This window comes from Terrapene carolina, unplaced genomic scaffold (assembly GCF_002925995.2).
Source record: "Terrapene carolina triunguis isolate 2854851 unplaced genomic scaffold, T_m_triunguis-2.0 Scaffold35022, whole genome shotgun sequence".
Lineage (NCBI taxonomy): Eukaryota > Metazoa > Chordata > Testudines > Emydidae > Terrapene > Terrapene triunguis.
The window spans coordinates 6,362,493-6,381,486 of NW_020699373.1; positions in this window are offsets into that span (position 1 = coordinate 6,362,493).

The following is an 18,994-nucleotide window of genomic DNA, read 5'->3' on the forward strand; positions in this document are numbered from 1 at the left end:
ATATTCAGAAAATGAGTGCCTAAAGTCAGCTTCCTAGACTCTTGTTCAGGTGCCTAAATAAGAGGTGTCATTTTAAAAAGTACTGAGCATCCAGCAGTTCCAATTTAAGTAAATGGGAGTTGAGGGTGTTCATCACCACTCAGGAAGTGACTAGCACCTGCAGGACTTGATCCTAACAAAACATAAATGTGGGTTATTCCACACGCATGGAAACTAAAATCAGAAAAGATAGGTGAGAAAAAAATAATTGGATCTAAATATTCTTTGAACAGCAATGATAAGAATCATAGGTATTTCACACATGGATCATTCCACATCATTTTCAGACCTACCACCTCCACTGAATGCTATGGTACCTTCCTGTAATGTTTTGGATTCCCAGTTCAGTTTGCCAGTTTCACTAGAATTTAATCCATGCCTTTTAAATAACTTTCATCCAAGCTCTTACAGTTAGAGCTGCTATATGCTGATAGGGAGCTCCAGGATTCATAAATACAGGATGAACTTCCAGTGTGTTGTAGCTTCTTGTTTTGAGTTAATTTACTGACTCAATTTTTCCACCATTACGCTGAGTAGCAGTTACTTGAAGTCCCAGTGAAGCCCGTGGTACTGCTTGTGCGAGTAAGTATTACACAGCGAAAATACAGGTTGCAGAATTTGGTATTTAGATAGAACTGAGTAATTACAAGTGTCAGAAGTAGGGTTTGGGCAGGAATGGGATTTTCTTTTCTGGAATAATTTCAAGATTTTGAAAAAAAATAGGTCAAAATTGGAACAAAAAAAAGGCTACGTCTCAATATTTTTTAAGGAAGAAAAGGCTAGAAAATTCCATTTCAGGAGAACCGAAACAAAAAATTTTAGCTTGCTATCTACCCACCTGGCAGGTAGGCTATATAGCTCCCTGACTGCCTGCCTTCCCAGTAGGTTGCCTGGCTCCTGGGGTGCCTGCGAAGTGGGCAGCTGGGGAACTGAGCAGCCTGGGGAGCTGGCCAACCCAGGAATATGGAAGCCTCATTTCCACCAGACTGGGAGCTGGGGAGCCAGTTATCTTGGGAAGCGTAGGGCCATTTTGCCAGCCCACCTGCCTTCCTGCCTGGTTTCCTTCAAAACTTTTGATAGAATCGACAATGTCCCACAGAATGCTTCATTTTCATTGAATCAGATTTTTCTGACAGAATACTGTTCCCCCAGCCCATTTTCAATCCAGCTCGAGTCAGAAGCTACAGTATAGCAGCAGCTATGACAGCGGCATATTCTGGATGAAAGGTCTCAGACTCACCTAGGTAAGTTGCTTTACAATTCTCATTCTCATCTTTTGGTAACGGAACACCCATGTCACGAATCTGTCCTTGGCAGGGCGCCTCCTTAAGGAGCTACGTGGGGAGTGCAAGCACCCACCCGAGCAGGCGCCTTGGGACAGGTCAGTCTAGTGGGGCTGGCCACTAGCTTTCAGGCTGAGGCCTTCTGGCTGTTTCTTCCCCTTCGGGATCCCAGGTGAGCCAAATGAACAGTCCACAGTCAGCAAATGAGATTAAATAAAAGCACGGAGAGGGAAAAAAAAACACAAAAACCTTGTAGGCACCTTCAGTCAGGATACTGGCCTCTCCTACTTCTGAGAGCCTTGGAAGTATCCAAGTCCAACACAGAGTTCACTGTATCTCCGGTACAAGTCTCAGTCTCTTTTCCCTTCTTAACCCAGGGGATCGGTGTACCCCTTCTGCAAGGGCAGAGGCCACCTTGGCTATCAGACATTTATCTGGGAGCTGGGGGGCTCAACACTCCGTTCCCTGCCCAGGGTTGCATCCATCTCTGTGTGTGTGTTTTGGTACAGTAGCCTCATCATACAAGGCTATGACTCCCACTTTCTTCATTCATTTTCAGCCAAATTCTTCCCCCCCCCTTCAAATCCTTTCACTCAGGCAAGCATCCTTAAGGAAATGCAGCAAGAGGGGTGTGTGTGTGTGTGTGTGTGTGTGTGTGTGTGTGTGTGTGTGTGTGTGTGTGTGTGTGTGTGTGTGCGCGTGTGCGCACGCGCGCATGCATGTACACACAGACACATTTTTCTGACATTCTCACTATTCTCAACAGGGAACAATCTTTGATTCCAAGCCAATTCAATTTTTCTTTCCATAGAATAGTTTTTGCCATTCCTTTGGAAGCTCCTTCATGATCACACTCAAATTCTTCTCTGCTTAAGGTATCATAATATCCAGTCTCATGTTTTAGAGCATTTCCCCCCCTCCTTTGTCAGCCATCTCATTTCCAGGTATTCCACTATGTACTAGAATCCATGCCATTGTTAAACAGATACCTCCTTGCATTATTTCTGTAGTTAGAAAATGTCATGTCTACTTTACAGACCCTGTTCTGATCATATTGCCTGACAAGGAATCAGATAAAATTACAGCTGCAGCTGGTCGCACATCTCTTACCTGGGTAAGTGCCAACATTATCCCCATTAGTTCAGCTGTCAGAATGGTCACATAATTCAATAGTCTTTTAGACTTCTGGATTCCAACACTAGGAACTCAGAAGGCTGCTCCACTCTACCAGTGCTGTCATCTTTTGATCCATCTGTATAGACTTGGCAAAGCTGGCTCCAATATTCATAAATAAATTCAGATATTTCAATAGTCATTGTGTGTTGTTTTTTTCCTTCCCTTGTTTTGGTCCCCATACTATTCCAAATTCACCAATGGGGGGAAAATAACTGTCCAGCTGTAATTTGATTTCCCATGGCTAAATTATTTTTGTTCTCTCATATTTTCTTTGTTACCTTTCTCCTTTACCCCTTTTTTGACACTGATAGTCAGAGGCAATCCATACCATTTTGTCTACTAAGCTCCCAGCAATCCTCATAAATCTGTTGTGTATTTCTGTTTTCAAGAATCCCTTTTACCTTTGTCCAAAAGGTTAGATCTAATAGTTTCATCCTTAGATTTATAGGTGCCTCTCCAGGGGCTATTTGCAGCACACACCTTGGTGTTATCAGTTTGCCACTTTTCAATTGCAGAGCATGACCCTGAAGCACTTCTAAGTTTCTACAGGATGGTCTACACTACAGAGTTAGGTTGACAGAAGGCAGCTTATGTCAACCCAATTATCTCAATGTCTACACTACAGTCTTCCTCCTGCTGATGTAAATACCCTACTACATCAACATAACTCCACCTCCACGAGAGTTGAAAGGCTTATGTCTGTTTAGTTAGAGTGACGCAGCGTCTGTGTAGACACTGTGTCACTTACATTGGCTGTTAGCTGTCTTGTGAAGTTCCAGCAGAAAAATTCCTTATTCACCAAAACATTTTCCCTTTTATTCCAATTGTGGCTAGTTTATATAGGAGGCCATCCCTCCATAGCATGTCATATGCTTTTTCAATGTCCAGGACGACTTCTTATAAAATTTTTAATCTTTATGCTTTTTTGTATCTTCATTTCTAGTCTCCCTATATGGTCAGCAATCCATCTTCCTTTTCTGAAACCACTTGGTACCTCAGTTATATTTTGCTCCAAGTATTCCACTAGTCTTACATTTATCTTTTTCCCATGATTTTCCCCACACATGATGTGAGGGCAAAGTACTCTCAGTGGTGATGGGAACTTTTCTACTAGCCCTAACATATATGTACCTGAGATTTGGTGTTTTGGCAAGTTCCAAGTTTTTGCACAGTTGAACTGTTGGGAACCAGTAGGTCCTCGAGATGTCACATGCATATTGGGAGCACATCACAGGAAATGATGCTGGCACAAAGGAAGCCAATTTTCTACATAATTCACATAAAACACATTGTTTACTTTTAAAAGTAATCCATTAAATTTGCCTGAAAACAAACAGGAATAACATAAGCATCACTAACAGGAAGCTCTATTTATTGGATTGTATATCGTTAGAGAGATAAGAAGATTTATTGTACTACTGAGTCTATCTCACTGTGAAGGGAGAATATATTCTCCCAACAGACTGTGTACTATTTAATTGATGTCACACTTTATCTTAAACCAGCCAAGTATGGAAAGTTCGCAAGCCTAGTGGCACATGAAATCCTCCTAGCATTCCCAGTTTTCATTTATTCTGTGGATAGTTTTGAATTTTGTTCTCAGATTTCTTCTTAAAAAACAAAACAAAAAAAACCCCTCACCTATGACGGTGTCATCACAGCCTTCATCCATTTTAAAAACCTTTTACCAGAACTGGTTTGATACATCAGCCACACTCCAGCAGGTTCAGATAATGTGCAAAAAATAGCACCTATGTGAACCTTCCACCTTGCATTGCTTTTTACACCGTTTCCTTCATTTTAATTGGTAACGGAATAATGAAGAAAGGGAAGAGATGCTGATAAGTGAACTACAGACTGAAATAGTTTTAAACTTGAGGTTTAGTTAACTCTGGACATGCAACATGTGCCCAGATTTTCAAGGTTAATATACCGTGCTTTTTGAACGGCAGTTGTATAGTCATAGGAGTCAAACCTTCCCCCACTATAGTGAGAGTAGCTGGGCAGTACAGAGAGAAACAAGCTTTCTCCTTGGATAGGTGAAATAGGGACCCAGAGAATCCACGCAGTTCCATTATAAGTGGGGGCTTCTAAGAGAAGAGGGAACGCAGGTTCAGCACTAGCAAGTGGGTGAGGGGAACTTGCTTATTCCACCACCTCACAAAAGGCATTTGGCAATGGTGCCCAGGCAAACAGGAAGCATAATCCATCCAAAGAAAATAGCAACCCAACTTGGAATTAAATATTTATAAATTTTCTGTTTCATTATCAGCTCCTGCCACAGCAGATTATCAGTGTGGCTTTAGAGTTCCCAGTAGAATAATAATGAAATCAAGGCCATATCGTCCACACATTACCACTGACAATTAAACATCAATAAATATGAACCAACTTCCACTGAACATCCTCAGCACAGAGAGTGCTGTAGAAAACAAGCACTATGCAAATGCTCCTTCGGCTATTGTGACAAAGGTTTGTTATTTCTCTTCCCAAGGAAAAGTGGTCCCCAGCATCACGGGCATGCAATTGTGGTTTATAGAAGATGGATCCTACACTACAAAGCATCACAGAATGCCTCACCGAGAGAGGCAGTGTAGGTTAGAGTAGACGGCTTTACAGAATTTGGTGTTGAAATATGGTATTGAACTCGTGTAGTCCAAAAAGGGGGGGAGATAAGGGCAGAAGCAGCTTGAGTGAAGAAAAAGAAACAAGCTGACACTAAAAAGCAATAGTGCTGCAAGTAATTGTTCTTAAGATCAGAGAGAGTCCTACAGATTTTGAGAAGACAGAAAAACATGCCTTTGGGTAGGGGAGGGGCAGGGCAGTTGTTCCAAGGACACCCGATTCTCTCTGGTCCCATTCAGCACAACTCCCACCACCACGAGAGATCCCCCCCCCCCCCCAAATGCCCCCAGTCCCAAACCATTCAGTCATTTCCCCTCTCCCATTACATACTGTTCTCAGTTTCATGCAGCACAGCCACGGTCCCACTTTGGCTGGAGGGGTGTGCTTATAGGACCAAATCCTCAACTAGGGTGAACTGCCAGTGCTGCTCTATCTCTGGGATACTGCCCCCTCTTAACAACCCATCCTGGAACACAGCTTAGTGTCAGGGCTAACTACCAAACCGAGAAAACACATCAGCCTTTTGAACAAAATAAAATGTTAGCGTGCAAGCTGAATGACTGTACAAGCTGTCCACTGAACAGACTGGGGAAGAGGTGCCATAGAGATAAGAGCTAAATAACTCTCAGCACATGTTAGGTGTGATAGCAGCAATCTGGCGATAATTCACTGCTGCACTCTGAATCCCCAGAATATATCCAAGGCAATGAATCAGAGATGGAATAAATCAGTGATTGTCCTGGACAAGAAATGAAATATGCTGTTGGGGTTCCAGAAATGGAAGAAAAAAGATACCCACAACTGCATCCCTCGGCTCTAAAGTCTCCTGGTCTGATGATCATCCTGAATCTCAAAAGCAACTTTCACTTTTATTTATATCAACCCCCCCCTTACAAAACAAAAAGTATCATAGTATTTCATTTTACCATAATGATCTAACACACAACAGTGGACAATAGTGATGCTGTAGTGGTTTTTGGAATGACAGGAGACTGCTGTAGTACTTGCATGTAAAATAATGTCTTCCAAAGATAGTGTAAAGTTTTGTTTGTTTTACCCCGGCACATATATACCTTTTTATTTGCTTGGTCCCTACACTGTATTAGTATATCAACGTGGAAGCATTCACAACAATGAACTAATGTTGGAACATGAGAAAAACAATCAAGGCCCACTTTCCCCATCCTGACTGTTTAACCATGTTTGCCAAAACAATTTTAAAACCACATCAGCCAGCATGGTTTGAATGCCACTCTCCCCAGAGCGCATATTTCTTCCAGCTCCTCTCTGAACAGAACGGTTTTAATGCCAGACAGAACAAATAACAGGTGGTATTACTTTTGCTGCCTGTCTCTTGCTCATCTACATCCTCTTTATGGAGAAGGGTGCAGAAACAGAACATAACTGACATGTAAGACACGTAAGTGCACTGGGCCAGTTTCTGCAGTTCTGATTCTCCTCTCTTCTACCACTAGTGACATCAATAGCTATTTCTGTTCTCACATCCGTGTAAATTGGAGTAATTCCACTGAACTCCAGAAAGTTAAAGCAGAGTAAAATCAATGTGAAAGGAGAATCAGATCCTGCATCTGTTAACACTGGTGTAAAGCCAATGGCATTATTTCAGAAGAATTATTCTGGCTTTTCACCACGTTGCTGAAATAAGAATTTGGCCCAATCAATCTGCCACAGAGGAAGATTTCTACTCCTCGATCACCTTCCCTATACTTGCACATCTATTCTAATCATTCTCCTATCCCATCATCACGATTTGCCCCTCAAAAAGGCAGATTAATTAACCAAGATGGAATGCTTCTGTTTCAGATATGAAAAGCCGTGTGCATGCCGTGCAAGATTCGTCTGCCAGTACTAACAGCACTAGTTACTTGGAGTTCAGAGGAATCCATTAGAGAATAGATAGAATGCAGTTAATGGATCTCAGGGAAGAGTGCTGCTAAATGCAGATGTGTTCTTTGTGTCACATCACCCATTTTTCAGTTACCAGTCTACCAGATCAGTCACCTGTCTGCACGTATTTAGTTACTACATGCTTTCACACAGGATGCATGGATCAACACAAGGCTCTTTTTATAAAAGGTTGGTTTTAGTCAGAAGAGAAAATGCAACACAAATGCACTTTCTTCAATCACAAAACCTCTCTCATAGGGTTCCTTCAAAATGACTGTTCGGCCGAAACCCTAGATCCACTCTAGAGAGCTACTTCCTTCTCCATTACGTCTGAGTGGGATAATAAGCTACTTGCAACATGAATTCAGTAAAGACAGCCAATATTTCCCCGCAGGAAACTGGGTGGCTTTCGCTGGGACACACTGCCAGCCTATTTCACTATGGTATGCAGTTACTATGGGTACATTGAAGATAACTGGTGAATAATCTGTTGCAATTCTATTTCTAGTATCTCCAATGAAAATGTTGTAGTATAAGCAGGCATATTTTGTTGATTTTATTAAATTCACATACGAGGAGAGTGCATTTCACTTGATGTGTGGGAAGCTACCAGCAGAAGAAAATGAAAAATATGTTTGCAAAGATTTATTTATATCCAAATTGCTTTTACCTGAGAGAAGTATAAAAGGTAATACTTTTATGTTCCCATAAAAATGAATTGTTTCTTGACAGAATGTGTGCAAATGACAGCTCATTTTATTACTAGAAAGCTATAATACACCAAGTGTACACTATATTATAAGAGAAATGGAAGGCTGACAGATGATTCAAGCCATCTGATTAACTAAACTACAGTAGATAAATTCTCTAGAAAGGCCTTGTATAAAACCATTGAAACAATCAGCTTTAAAAAATATCCCCATTTTCATTAGAGCATAACCAGAGCTAATTTGGTGCAAGGCCTTTAAAGGAGAAGAATGACTAGTTTGGGTTAATGGCCCCAGATGCTACTCCTCCCAGTCTAATAAGCTCCAGGGTTTCCCACTGGTGCCGCTTAATACTTTCCAACCACTTTGCCTCTCCAATGTTCTATTGTGAATTTTTCAGTCTGTCATTTTGAAAGCTTCTGTGCTGAATAGCTTTCGTGCTGTCGTGCTAGGAATCAGGTATGACATTCATTACCAAGCAATGAAGCCACAATATTATGGAGTTAATATTCTTTCGTTCGGCTCTAAATTTGTAGTTGAAATGCTTCTCTATCATTGAACTGGGCACTGCCATTTGGAACAACCATTCTCCATCACAGGAGAGCAAAAATAAATAAATAAATAAAACACCATCCAAGGCTGCTAGGATGGCTATGAGCAAGCTGAACCTCCGCCAGCCTCCAAAGCAGTTTACAGCTACCAGACCAGCCAAGCGTGCAGCTACACACAGAGGCCCGAGAAGAGGTCTGTCAGAAGACCCATATGTCACTGCTGAGAAACACAATTAAGAGCTTCATATCTAAACATTACAGTTGTCAGTACACCTCTTGAACTGTTGCAAGCCCTGGATTTAAACAGGGAATCATTCAGAGCAGGAAGACAAAGTTTAGTTTTTTGAAAAAACATCAATAACAAGAGAAGGCAGCAGAGGACAGGAAGTTAGAGGGAGGAGGGAAATATTGGAATCACATTAAAAATGTGTCTTTACTTTACATTATTATACAAATTAGATACATGTTTTTATGTCAATGTGCCGGAATATATCAGATAAGAATATGTAGAAACTGCAGATACTTAGTTGTTTCGTCTCAAAGTTTTACTCAATATGTTACTATGAGAGACACACTATGTCAACAAGACATAATATCCTCCTAACAGAGCGTAGGATACATTTATATATTATACCGTAGCGTAGTCAGCACTTAGTACAGGGGCAATTTTGATTTGCTATGCCAAAAATCTCTTGGCACTACTGGCATATTCTTAGAAATAAATATTTTGTTTGCTTATACATATATATTCACTTTAGCTTATACACAAAAATCCTACATTAAATAAACATTATTAACAGTGCAAAGCCAAGCAGTAAAACGTTGGGAAATGCCAGAATGAAGGTTGTCTATGCAACCTTAATTCAACCACCTTGTGCACATACATTATAATATGGTCTTATTACATGATCACAAACTATTTTTCCACAAGGACTCCTGATTCATTCAGTGCATGGGTTGGTGCTCAATTAATGAGCAGCTCATCAATATTTTGTTCTCCTTATTTTTCAATGTGTAGCCCCAGGCCTAGTTTTCATGCACACTGTTAAAATCCTGCCATAATGACAGGATGATTAACTTTCTCCTGGACTTTTCTACAGCCCTCATCACTATAGTATCTGAGTGCTTTGCAAACAATTAATCTTCACAAAACTATTCTGAAGTGAACAGGTGGTATTACCCCCATTATATACATGGGGAGTTAAGTTCAAAAGTACCCACTAATTTTGGGTGCTGCATCTGAGATTCCTAGGACCTGATTTTTCATTATATTTTTGCATTATAGAGTCTTTTTATATACTCAAGCACAGCTCCCATTGACTTCAGCTGCAGCAGAGAGTGCTCAGCACTTCTGCAAATCATATATCAGGGTCTCAAGTTAAGCACCCAGAAAATGAGCACACAGTTAGTGACTAACCATGAAAAGTTTGGTTTAAGCAACTTACAAGCATCACATAGAAATTCAGTGAAAGGCAGACAGAACCCAATTCTCTCCGAAGGCATTCAACAGCCTTAGCCTTGAGACCGTCTTTTCTCTTCATGCAGTCTCCTGCCTTACCCACTATATACTTTTCCAATATCTGGCTACACATGATGCAGGGGTCCCACAGACAACAGCTTCCTTTACTAAACTTGTTCATTCCCATAACAAGTCCATCCTGTGCACTGAATAATGTCCTTTTAATACAGTTGTGTGTGTGTGCATAAGATTTTTACTAGGTTTTTAAAAGCAAATTGGAAAAAAAATCCACCATGTAGCATCATACTGATACTCACATGGGTCATCGGCGGGGTTGGACCCACCACTCAGTTCTCTGCCATTTGAGCTAATGGAGTAATTGGTAGCACTACTAGGCTGTCATTCTCTGTGTGGACCAATACCTGAAGGAGATGGGATACTTTATCAGTGGGTTTCACAGATATTTGTTGACAGAAAATGAACGGTGAGCTTCAGGAATCACTGGTTCTATTCCAGGCTCTGGGGGAACGGACTGTAGTGGACAGGGACACTTCTGTCCATTTCCCCCCAGAAATGATGCCTTCTACCTGTCCTCTCCAAGTTGTCCTTGTCCCAGTCCTCTCTATTCCCCACCCCTGGTTTCGCATTCCAATCCCAGTCTCCATGCCCAGCCATTCCCAGTTTCCCCCAATGTCAGAAATGGAGCTGACATGTAACAAGATTATAGCTTTGTATAAATCAATAAATATGGATTTGTAATAACTGGATGTATCCTGCACTGGATCAGGTCACTGAGGGCAAGTTATTCTCTATAGTGTTGTAAGACCTTCCTGTGTCAATGTATTGATTTAACTTGTATTGGGGATAGTTGTCTCCAGTATGCTAGGAACTAGAGGTCAAAAGAATCAAAAAGCCTCTCTAAAAGGGAGAACAGAGAGATTGCCCAGGTAGGGTCTCTGGAAAAAACTGAAGGAACTGGACTTTCCAGATCCAAGGAATGGTAAGCCATAGGGAAGACCTAGATACACGTGTAGTGTGCTTCATAGGTTTTTAAGGTATGTTTTCTCTGAAATGCTTTTGATGTAAGCGAGTGATACTTTGCTTTAAGGAGGCTATTTGGCACTATTCAGTCATTGCCCTGGGTAGAGTAGAAGCATAGAGTCTGAGCCCAAATCAGACCTGCTAGGGCTATCACAGTTGATACACAGGGAACTTCCACCCAGCACCTGGTATGAGGGTGGGAGAAATGTGTATTCCCCTTCCCCTCCTGCCCCCCAAAAAGAGGTTATGGGCCAAAGCCCAAGATCTAGATGGTATACGCACAAAAGGCCAGGAGATGTGAGAGTTACAGTTAGCTGATTAACAGTGACACCCCCAATCTCCTTGTCCCCAGTCTCCTTGCCAACCAGTCCCGATGTCCCCACCACCAGCTTCCTGACCCAGTTTTCCTCTTACCCACCTGCCCCAAGCTCCTTCTCCCAATCTACTCCCCGCACTGCCTGCAGGTCCAGTTTTTGTCGCCTCTGCATTCAAATCAGGAAGCTGCTTCTTCCATGCTGCTCTCAGTTCATGTGCCTGGACCTGGTCTATGTACAAGGTACAGCAGCCCAGAGCTGCAATTACAGGGGAATTCATCTCTAGGATAGACCATGCTGGTGTGGATGGAATCTTTGGGGGAATTTAGCTGCTAAAACTAACAAGTCTGTGAGCATGTGTGACCTGCAATTTTCCAAAGGCTTATAACTTGGTTACATTTGGACAGATTTTTTTATGGGGTCAGCAAAAGGCCCATACCTGGCACAAAGGCCACCCGCTACCAAATATCAAGTCCCTGCTCCAGAATCTATGGGTTCTAGAAAGCAAGACAGATCTCCACTGAGTTGACAGTCCAGGCATGCAAAGCCACCAGTTTTCACACCGTGAAAATGGTTCTTTTCAATTTGCTCAAGAGTGACACTTTTCAATTTGCTTACTGATAGGATAGTAAAGTTCTCTCCTTCCCTCCTAATACAGATATAGAAACAGATATAAGTAGATACCGTAATCTTAGGCTGTATTTGTAGATGTAAAGGAAGAGATTAGGAAAAAAAACAAATATTTTTCTCATATTTTTCCCATGAAGTTTATTTTGCGCATTAGATAGGATGTTAGGTCTATTCAGTTTCATTATTGCTGACTTCTCCCATTGTTTCTGTGGAACATTCACATAGCAAAAGAGAAGAGGAAGATAAGAAAATGAGGTTCCAAAAATTACAAATACCTGCAGAGGGACTGAAGAGCAGCTGTAGTCCTGAAATTACTTTGAACTCATATTTTAAAACTGGCTAGATATCAAGATCATGGTGTCCTCTTAATTTTTGTGAATGTGATCCAAGTGGGAATTTGACATGGTCAGGAAAATGTTGCTGTTTTCATGCTGATAATGACATTCCACGACAATACAAGTGTCTGCTGTATGATGTCATTTTAAAATACCACTGTTTTAAATCCTCTGGATCTGTCAGCCAGCCTATATGGAGGCTACTTTCTTTTGCTCATAGGATCAAGCAGCCCTTAGCAAAGCTACAGTGGTAATAGCTGGAAAATGATAAATGAAGATTTTTCTAAGTTTTTACAGCTTCTTTCCCTTATACGATGTATGCTTTAAAATTTCATTACTTCAAACATCACTGTCAGGCACACCTTCCTGTGGTCCTAGAAACATTTAAAATTTGACTCCCCTCCCCTCCCCCATTATTTGATTCCTGCAATATGGTTAGCAAGTGGAGGTCCTAATCCTGCAAACACCTAATCGTGTTTGTGTGACTTTATTCATGCACTGTTTGCAGGATAAAGGCCACAGTGTTCATCAAAAACTAGGAAATGTGCAATGTTTGAGGCAAGAGTGTAGCCCAAGTATAATCTCTGTCATTCATTTAAGGCTTTATACTGTCACCCATCACTGTAGTATCTGAGAACCTTCCATGCAAGACCAATAATGTTCTTCATGGAGTCTCTTCGTTTCATGGGTAAAACAATCTGCTTAGGGTAAGTGTTTCCTACAGGATCTTTCCTATAGTTAAGTGGGCTTCAGCATTAATATTTCCTTGTGCTGAAAATTATCTATTTTAGGTCACAAACGTATGTGACTATTAGCCAAAGTCTACATTTTGATCAACTAAGGTTACAGTGCAGTAAACTGATGATGTGGCTGGACCCCTATTCCTGTGCACAATTGCAGTGAACTCAGCAGAGCTCCTCATGAGGACAGGGCTCCACCCCTGTGGATCAAGGCCTATAAATATGATCAGCTAGAAAGGCACAACTGCACCTCTGTTTTAGATCACATTCCCTTGTTTACAGCCAACTTCCTTGTGTGTTGTAAGCCACAAAGGGTATGTCCACACTGCAAACAAACAGTCACAGCTGGTACACGTCAGGTGACTGGGTCCTGAAGGGCTCAGGCTATGAGGCTGTTTAACTGGGGTGGAGAGAGAGCTGGAGCCCAGGCTCTTGGACCCCAGGAGGGAGGAGCCCATGCTCTAGCGGGAGTCCTTACATCTACATTGCAATTAAACTGCCCTGCAGCTTGAGCCCAAGTCAGCTGATGCTGGCCAGCTGCGTGCACTTAATTCAGTGTAGATGTACCCAGATATATAAATGCCTGTGCTCTACATATGGCTACAGATATTCATTCTCAGCAGCATTCAGAAGACTTTTCATAATATTTTGCAAATGCATGTCTAGAAACTTATTAGCAAGGGTTCCTTGTGTTCACATCCTACATACATTAAACATTTTGTTTGAACTCTGTAGCAATTACTCTTTTTTAATATAAATGTTCACATTGCTTAATGGAACTGAATAAGTCCTGTCTAGTGACTGATTTTAGCACTGTGGTTTCCCAGTAATTTGCTGGTGGTGTGTTTGCATTGAAATGTCTAACATTTTTCCATCTGCAGAGTTTTGTTCATTTACATGTATAATCTTAATGTTAACTTCAGGGAACTAGGTTAATGTAATGTCTTTTTTGTTTGTTTGTTTAAAAGAGGAAGAAAAACTCCCTGTGCTTAATAGCATGTTTAAATATGTTAGCATTTAAATGGTCCCAATTAGACCTCAATGTTTGCACCTCATAGTGGTAAATGGCTTGAGGGAAGGGTAAATCCCTACCTTTATTGCTGCAAGACTGGGTTAACAGGACACCAGCACACTGATTTACATAGTGATGGTACTATCTTCATGTTGATAAAAACAAAGTGGGGGGGGAGGGGAAGAGAATGGCATCTTAGAATTTGCTGGAAAATGTGCAGAAATGGCAGCAAGATGCCAACACTGAGGAAGTCAATTTTTTCCTCACACATGATCATGATTTCACAGGTTGCATGATCCCCTAGTCTGAATGCCTGTAGAACATAGGCCACAGAAAGTCAACCAGTAATTCTTGTGGTGAAGGGAATTATGCTTCCCTAACATTTCTAATGTTAAATTTCATTTCTGGAGGATTTTGCTGCATGCAACAAGACATTTGCAATCTCTGTCAAGCAAAGATCCCAGCGGTCCTTCTTAATTAATTCTGTCTTTCTCCCCCACCAAAAGCTGGATAAATATGCACTTCTCCCAGACTCCAAGTGAACTCATAAAGCAGGTGCATGGAAGATGTTCATTAGGTTTTACTAACAACTTGAGAAGTCTATTATGTATGTATGGTCATACGTAAAATTTTACTTTTATATTTTTAATGCACCACCAAAACCACTCTGCAGACAAGTCCTTCCTCCTGGTAGTTTAGCCATATGCAGATGCCTCAGGCCAAGATTGTTGAAAAATCGGACTCTGAAGTTAGCTTTGTAAATAAGCGGCTTGATTTTAAGAGGGTTGCTGAGCATCCAAGAACTCCTCACTGACTTTTGAAAGTCAGGGCACTTATTGTTTTAAGTGCCTAGATATGGATTTGGTTCCCTAACTTTAGCCTCAATTTTTTTTTTAAATGTTGGCCCCAACCATTTTTCCAAGTACTTATGAGGAAAAAAAAAATATTCTCAACTTTTAAAAAAGTGTATTTTCCTACCTCACTTCACCGTTAACATGGTGGACAGGATTTTATTCAAGGTCAAGAACAAAACCAAACAAAAACCACCAACATGCTAAACACATAAGTTGAGTCCAAGAAGGGAACATTTCAGACCAGACGGAGAATATTTGAAAATGTCATGAGAATACAAATACCAGGTAGTTATTATGATAAAAAATGTTTACTATTGCTATAAAATAGAAATAGATATTTACAATATATATCAGTCAATATATAAAATCAGATTTTAAAATTGCATATTTAAAATATACTAAAATACAAGAACTATTCTATCAAAATAAGACATAAAGCAAAGGGACCCCCAGGGCTGCCGAACCCAGTCTCTCCACCCTGGGCCGGCTCTAGCGTTTTTGCGGCCCCAAGCAGCGGGGGGGGGGGGGGTAGCCGCGATTGGCGGCACTTCGGCAGCAGCTTATCCGCCGCCACTTCATTTTTCAGCGGCAATTCGGCGGCAGGTCTTTCCCTCCAAGAGGGACTGAGGGACCCGCCACCGAATTTCCGCCGAAGAGCCGGACGTGCCGCCCCTTCCCCTTGGCCGCTTGCTACGCTGGTGCCTGGAGCCGGCCCTGCCTCCACCTCCACCACCTATACTGAAGGACGATACCTCACTCTCACAGACCTTGGGAGACAGGCCAGACTTCACCTACAGACAGCCCCCCAACCTGAAACAAATACTCACCAGCAACTACACACCACACAACAAAACCATCAACCTAGGAACCAAACCCTGCTACAAACCCTGGTGCCAACTCTGTCCATATATCTATTCAAGGGACACCATCATAGGACCTAACCACACAGTCCGGGGCTCGTTCACCTGCATATCTACCAATGTGATATGTGCCAGCAATGCCCCCTCCCATGTACATTGGCCAAACCAGACAGTCTCTACGCAAAAGAATAAATGGACACAAATCTGACGTCAGGAATCATAACATTCAAAAACCAGTAGGAGAACACTTCAATCTCTCTGGTCACTCAATAACAGACCTAAAAGTCGCAATTCTTCAACAAAAAAACCCTTCAAACACAGACTCCGAGGTGAAACTGCAGAACTGGAATTAATTTGCCAACTGGATACCATCAGGTTGGGCCTGAATAAAGGCTGGGAGTGGGTGAGTCATTACAAAACCTAAACTTAAATTTCCCCAATACTAATTTCTCCCTACTGTTACTCACACCTTCTTATCAACTGTCTGTAATGGGCCACTCTCTTACCACTTCAAAAGAGATTTTTCCTCCCTTGGTATCCTGCTGTTAATTGATTTCTCTCCTTAGACCGACCTCACACTTGGTAAAGCAACCCCCGTCCTTTCATGTATTTATACCTGCTCCTGTATTTTTCACTTCATACATCCGATGAAGTAGGCTCTAGTCCACGAAAGCTTATGCCCAAATAAATTTGTTAGTCTCCAAGGTGCCACAAGGACTCCTCATTGTTTTCACCATCAGAAGGATACCCACACTCATAAATTTGTCCAGCTCACAACTCCTATTGAAAGGTTATTCTTTAAACTCACCCCTTTTTCTTATTTCCAGCCTGAATTTGTTATTGACCAGTTTATACCCATTTGTTCCTGTGCTTTGTCCTTTAGCATAATAACTCTTACATTCTTAACTCTTCTTCCCTGGTATTTATACCCTGGTGTATTTATAAAGAATAATCGCATCCCTTCCTCACTCTAATTTTTGCATGACTAAACAAGTCACGCTTTTCCAGTCTGGTCTCATAAGATAGGCCCTCCATGCCCCTGATCATCCTAGTAGCTCATCTCTGCACATGTTCCAGCTTGGATTCATCTTTCTTGAACATGGGTAATGAGAATTGTACACAAGATTCCAAATGAGGTCTTACCAGTATCTTGCACAACAGCATTAATATTTTGCTATTTCTGCTGAAAATGCCTTACCTGATACATCCTAGGACCGCATTTGCCTTTTTTACATCTTCTTCGCATTAAGCTCAAAAGATTGTTGTCACATGTAATTGTATGTGAAACATTTATTTTGAAAGTCAGTGGATCAGATCCAAACACACTGAACATCTAACTGCTGACAGAATATGAATTCTGTGGCCTAAGCCTGTCTGTGCTCATGGGATTTTATATCTAATGATTCTTTTGGTGCCTGGCTGCAATGTGCTGCAAGAAATGTGATGGCAGCTACAAGAGAAAAACTATCATACTCTTAATTGAACAAAGAGCTGTTGGTGACACCAATTAATAAGTGTCACTAGACAATTTTACCAACTGTGGACTATGAAAGCAAATACATCATCTAATTGATGGTGTGCAGGGCAGAGTGCACACACCCTATGCAGTAATTGGCAGAGAAAGCGTTAACCCCCTCTTCCCAAGAAGCTGAAATTCTATAACCACATGCCCCCAAAGCAGGCACTTCCTGGGATCAAGCCAAGATGGGAGTAAGGCTGCCACAATCGAAATCAGGCTCACCGTTGTAGGACATTGGGCCACACTCAGGCTCAAGATGCTGCAACATGCTCAGAGCCTCCTGAGAAATGCACAGTGCCCTCAGCTCTTTTATGCACCCAAGACTATGAGGTGAATAATCGTGTGCTATAAGATTGACATGCTGTGATAACACTTCACTGAGTCTCTGCTTGTGGGAAATGGGAAAACTTTCTTCCCAACTCTCTGATAAGAAAGGGAAGGTCAAAGAGGGTAACACAGTGGCCATCATTATAAAAACCAATCAACATTTCCCATATAGTGATATGAGATTCCACAGTATTTTTATTATTTTTTTTTTTTATTTGTGAGAGGAAATAAGGTACAAGAGATCAGAGACCACGGTGTAGTAACTCTTGGTAAAATATTGACCTTGTAAATGGTAGCCAAGAAAGGGAGAAAATGGGGGGGGGGAAGAAGTGTTGGGGAAAAAGAGTTGATGAGAGTGATAGTAATGTGAGAAGACAGAAATATGCCATATGAGATGGAAGAGATACGTAGATCATTTGATTAGAGCAGGTGATCTCCTTAATTTCTGCTCATTTTGCTTTTCCATTAACAATTAACTAGAAGAACTAGGATAGAGAGTACCCTACCAGTTCTTATAAGGTGCAAATCATGAGGAAGTGCAGTGTAACTTCTTTGTGATAAAATGGACAGATGGGTCTGTCATCTATGTCTATCTTCCAATTTAATAGGTATAAAAGATCTTCCAACATAAGGCATCATAGTTCTTACTTTTAATAAATGTATGGTAATAATCGGAGAACAATACCTTTTTAAAGTTACTTTAAAGGACAGAGGCAAGGCGTAACTGTTAATAGTGGGGGATGACATTTTGAACCCACTCCCCACAAAAAAAGAAATAGAAAAAAAAAAATAAACCCTAGCATAAATGCGGCGGCACGTGACTCCCCTCCCGCCACACACGTCGCCTCTGTTAAAAGAAATACTTTTATTTTTAAATTAACCCGAAGAGAATGGGTTCAAATAGATGATTATATATCAGTCTGTAAATGCAATACAATTGAGCTTGTCCGTCTAGTTTATGATTGCATACAAAAATTACCCCGGGATGATTAATGGCTGTAATAACTGTTTAACTGAAAAAATCATCATCATAGGGAAAAAAGACTAAATAAAATCCAGAGCTTCACACTTAAAAGAGTTAGCTCTTTTCTTGCAATAGAATTTAGGATTATTTTCTGAGATGTGAAGTACAGATTCATAATTAAAGGTTTTATAATCTAGTAATTATATAACAAATTACAGCATCGTTTTAAAAATAATTCTCATGAATTCTCTCATGTAACTTTAAGATACAAGAGATTGTTCTTTAATTTTGTTTGGTTGTTTACAAAGATGTGATTAGATCCAAAGGCTTCATTCCTCTTTCACTTAGACCAGTTTTACACCAGTGTGACTAATTTCCATGTAATTATAATACTCATGATTAAGTCTCTGCCCTAGAATGCATTCTATTCAGTAAAGCATTTGCACACATGCATGTGAGTAGTGTAACTGACTTCAGTAAGCACTGGATCAGGTTGTTAGTCTCACACCACCTAAATATGACCTCCGAATTTGGGCCCAGATTTTTAAAAGGTAGCTATGTGTTGCTCTACCCAAATTACTTAGATAGCCGAGGCCCATTTTAAAAGTGATATAGGGGACTAAATCCCATTGACTCATTTTAAAAAGGCA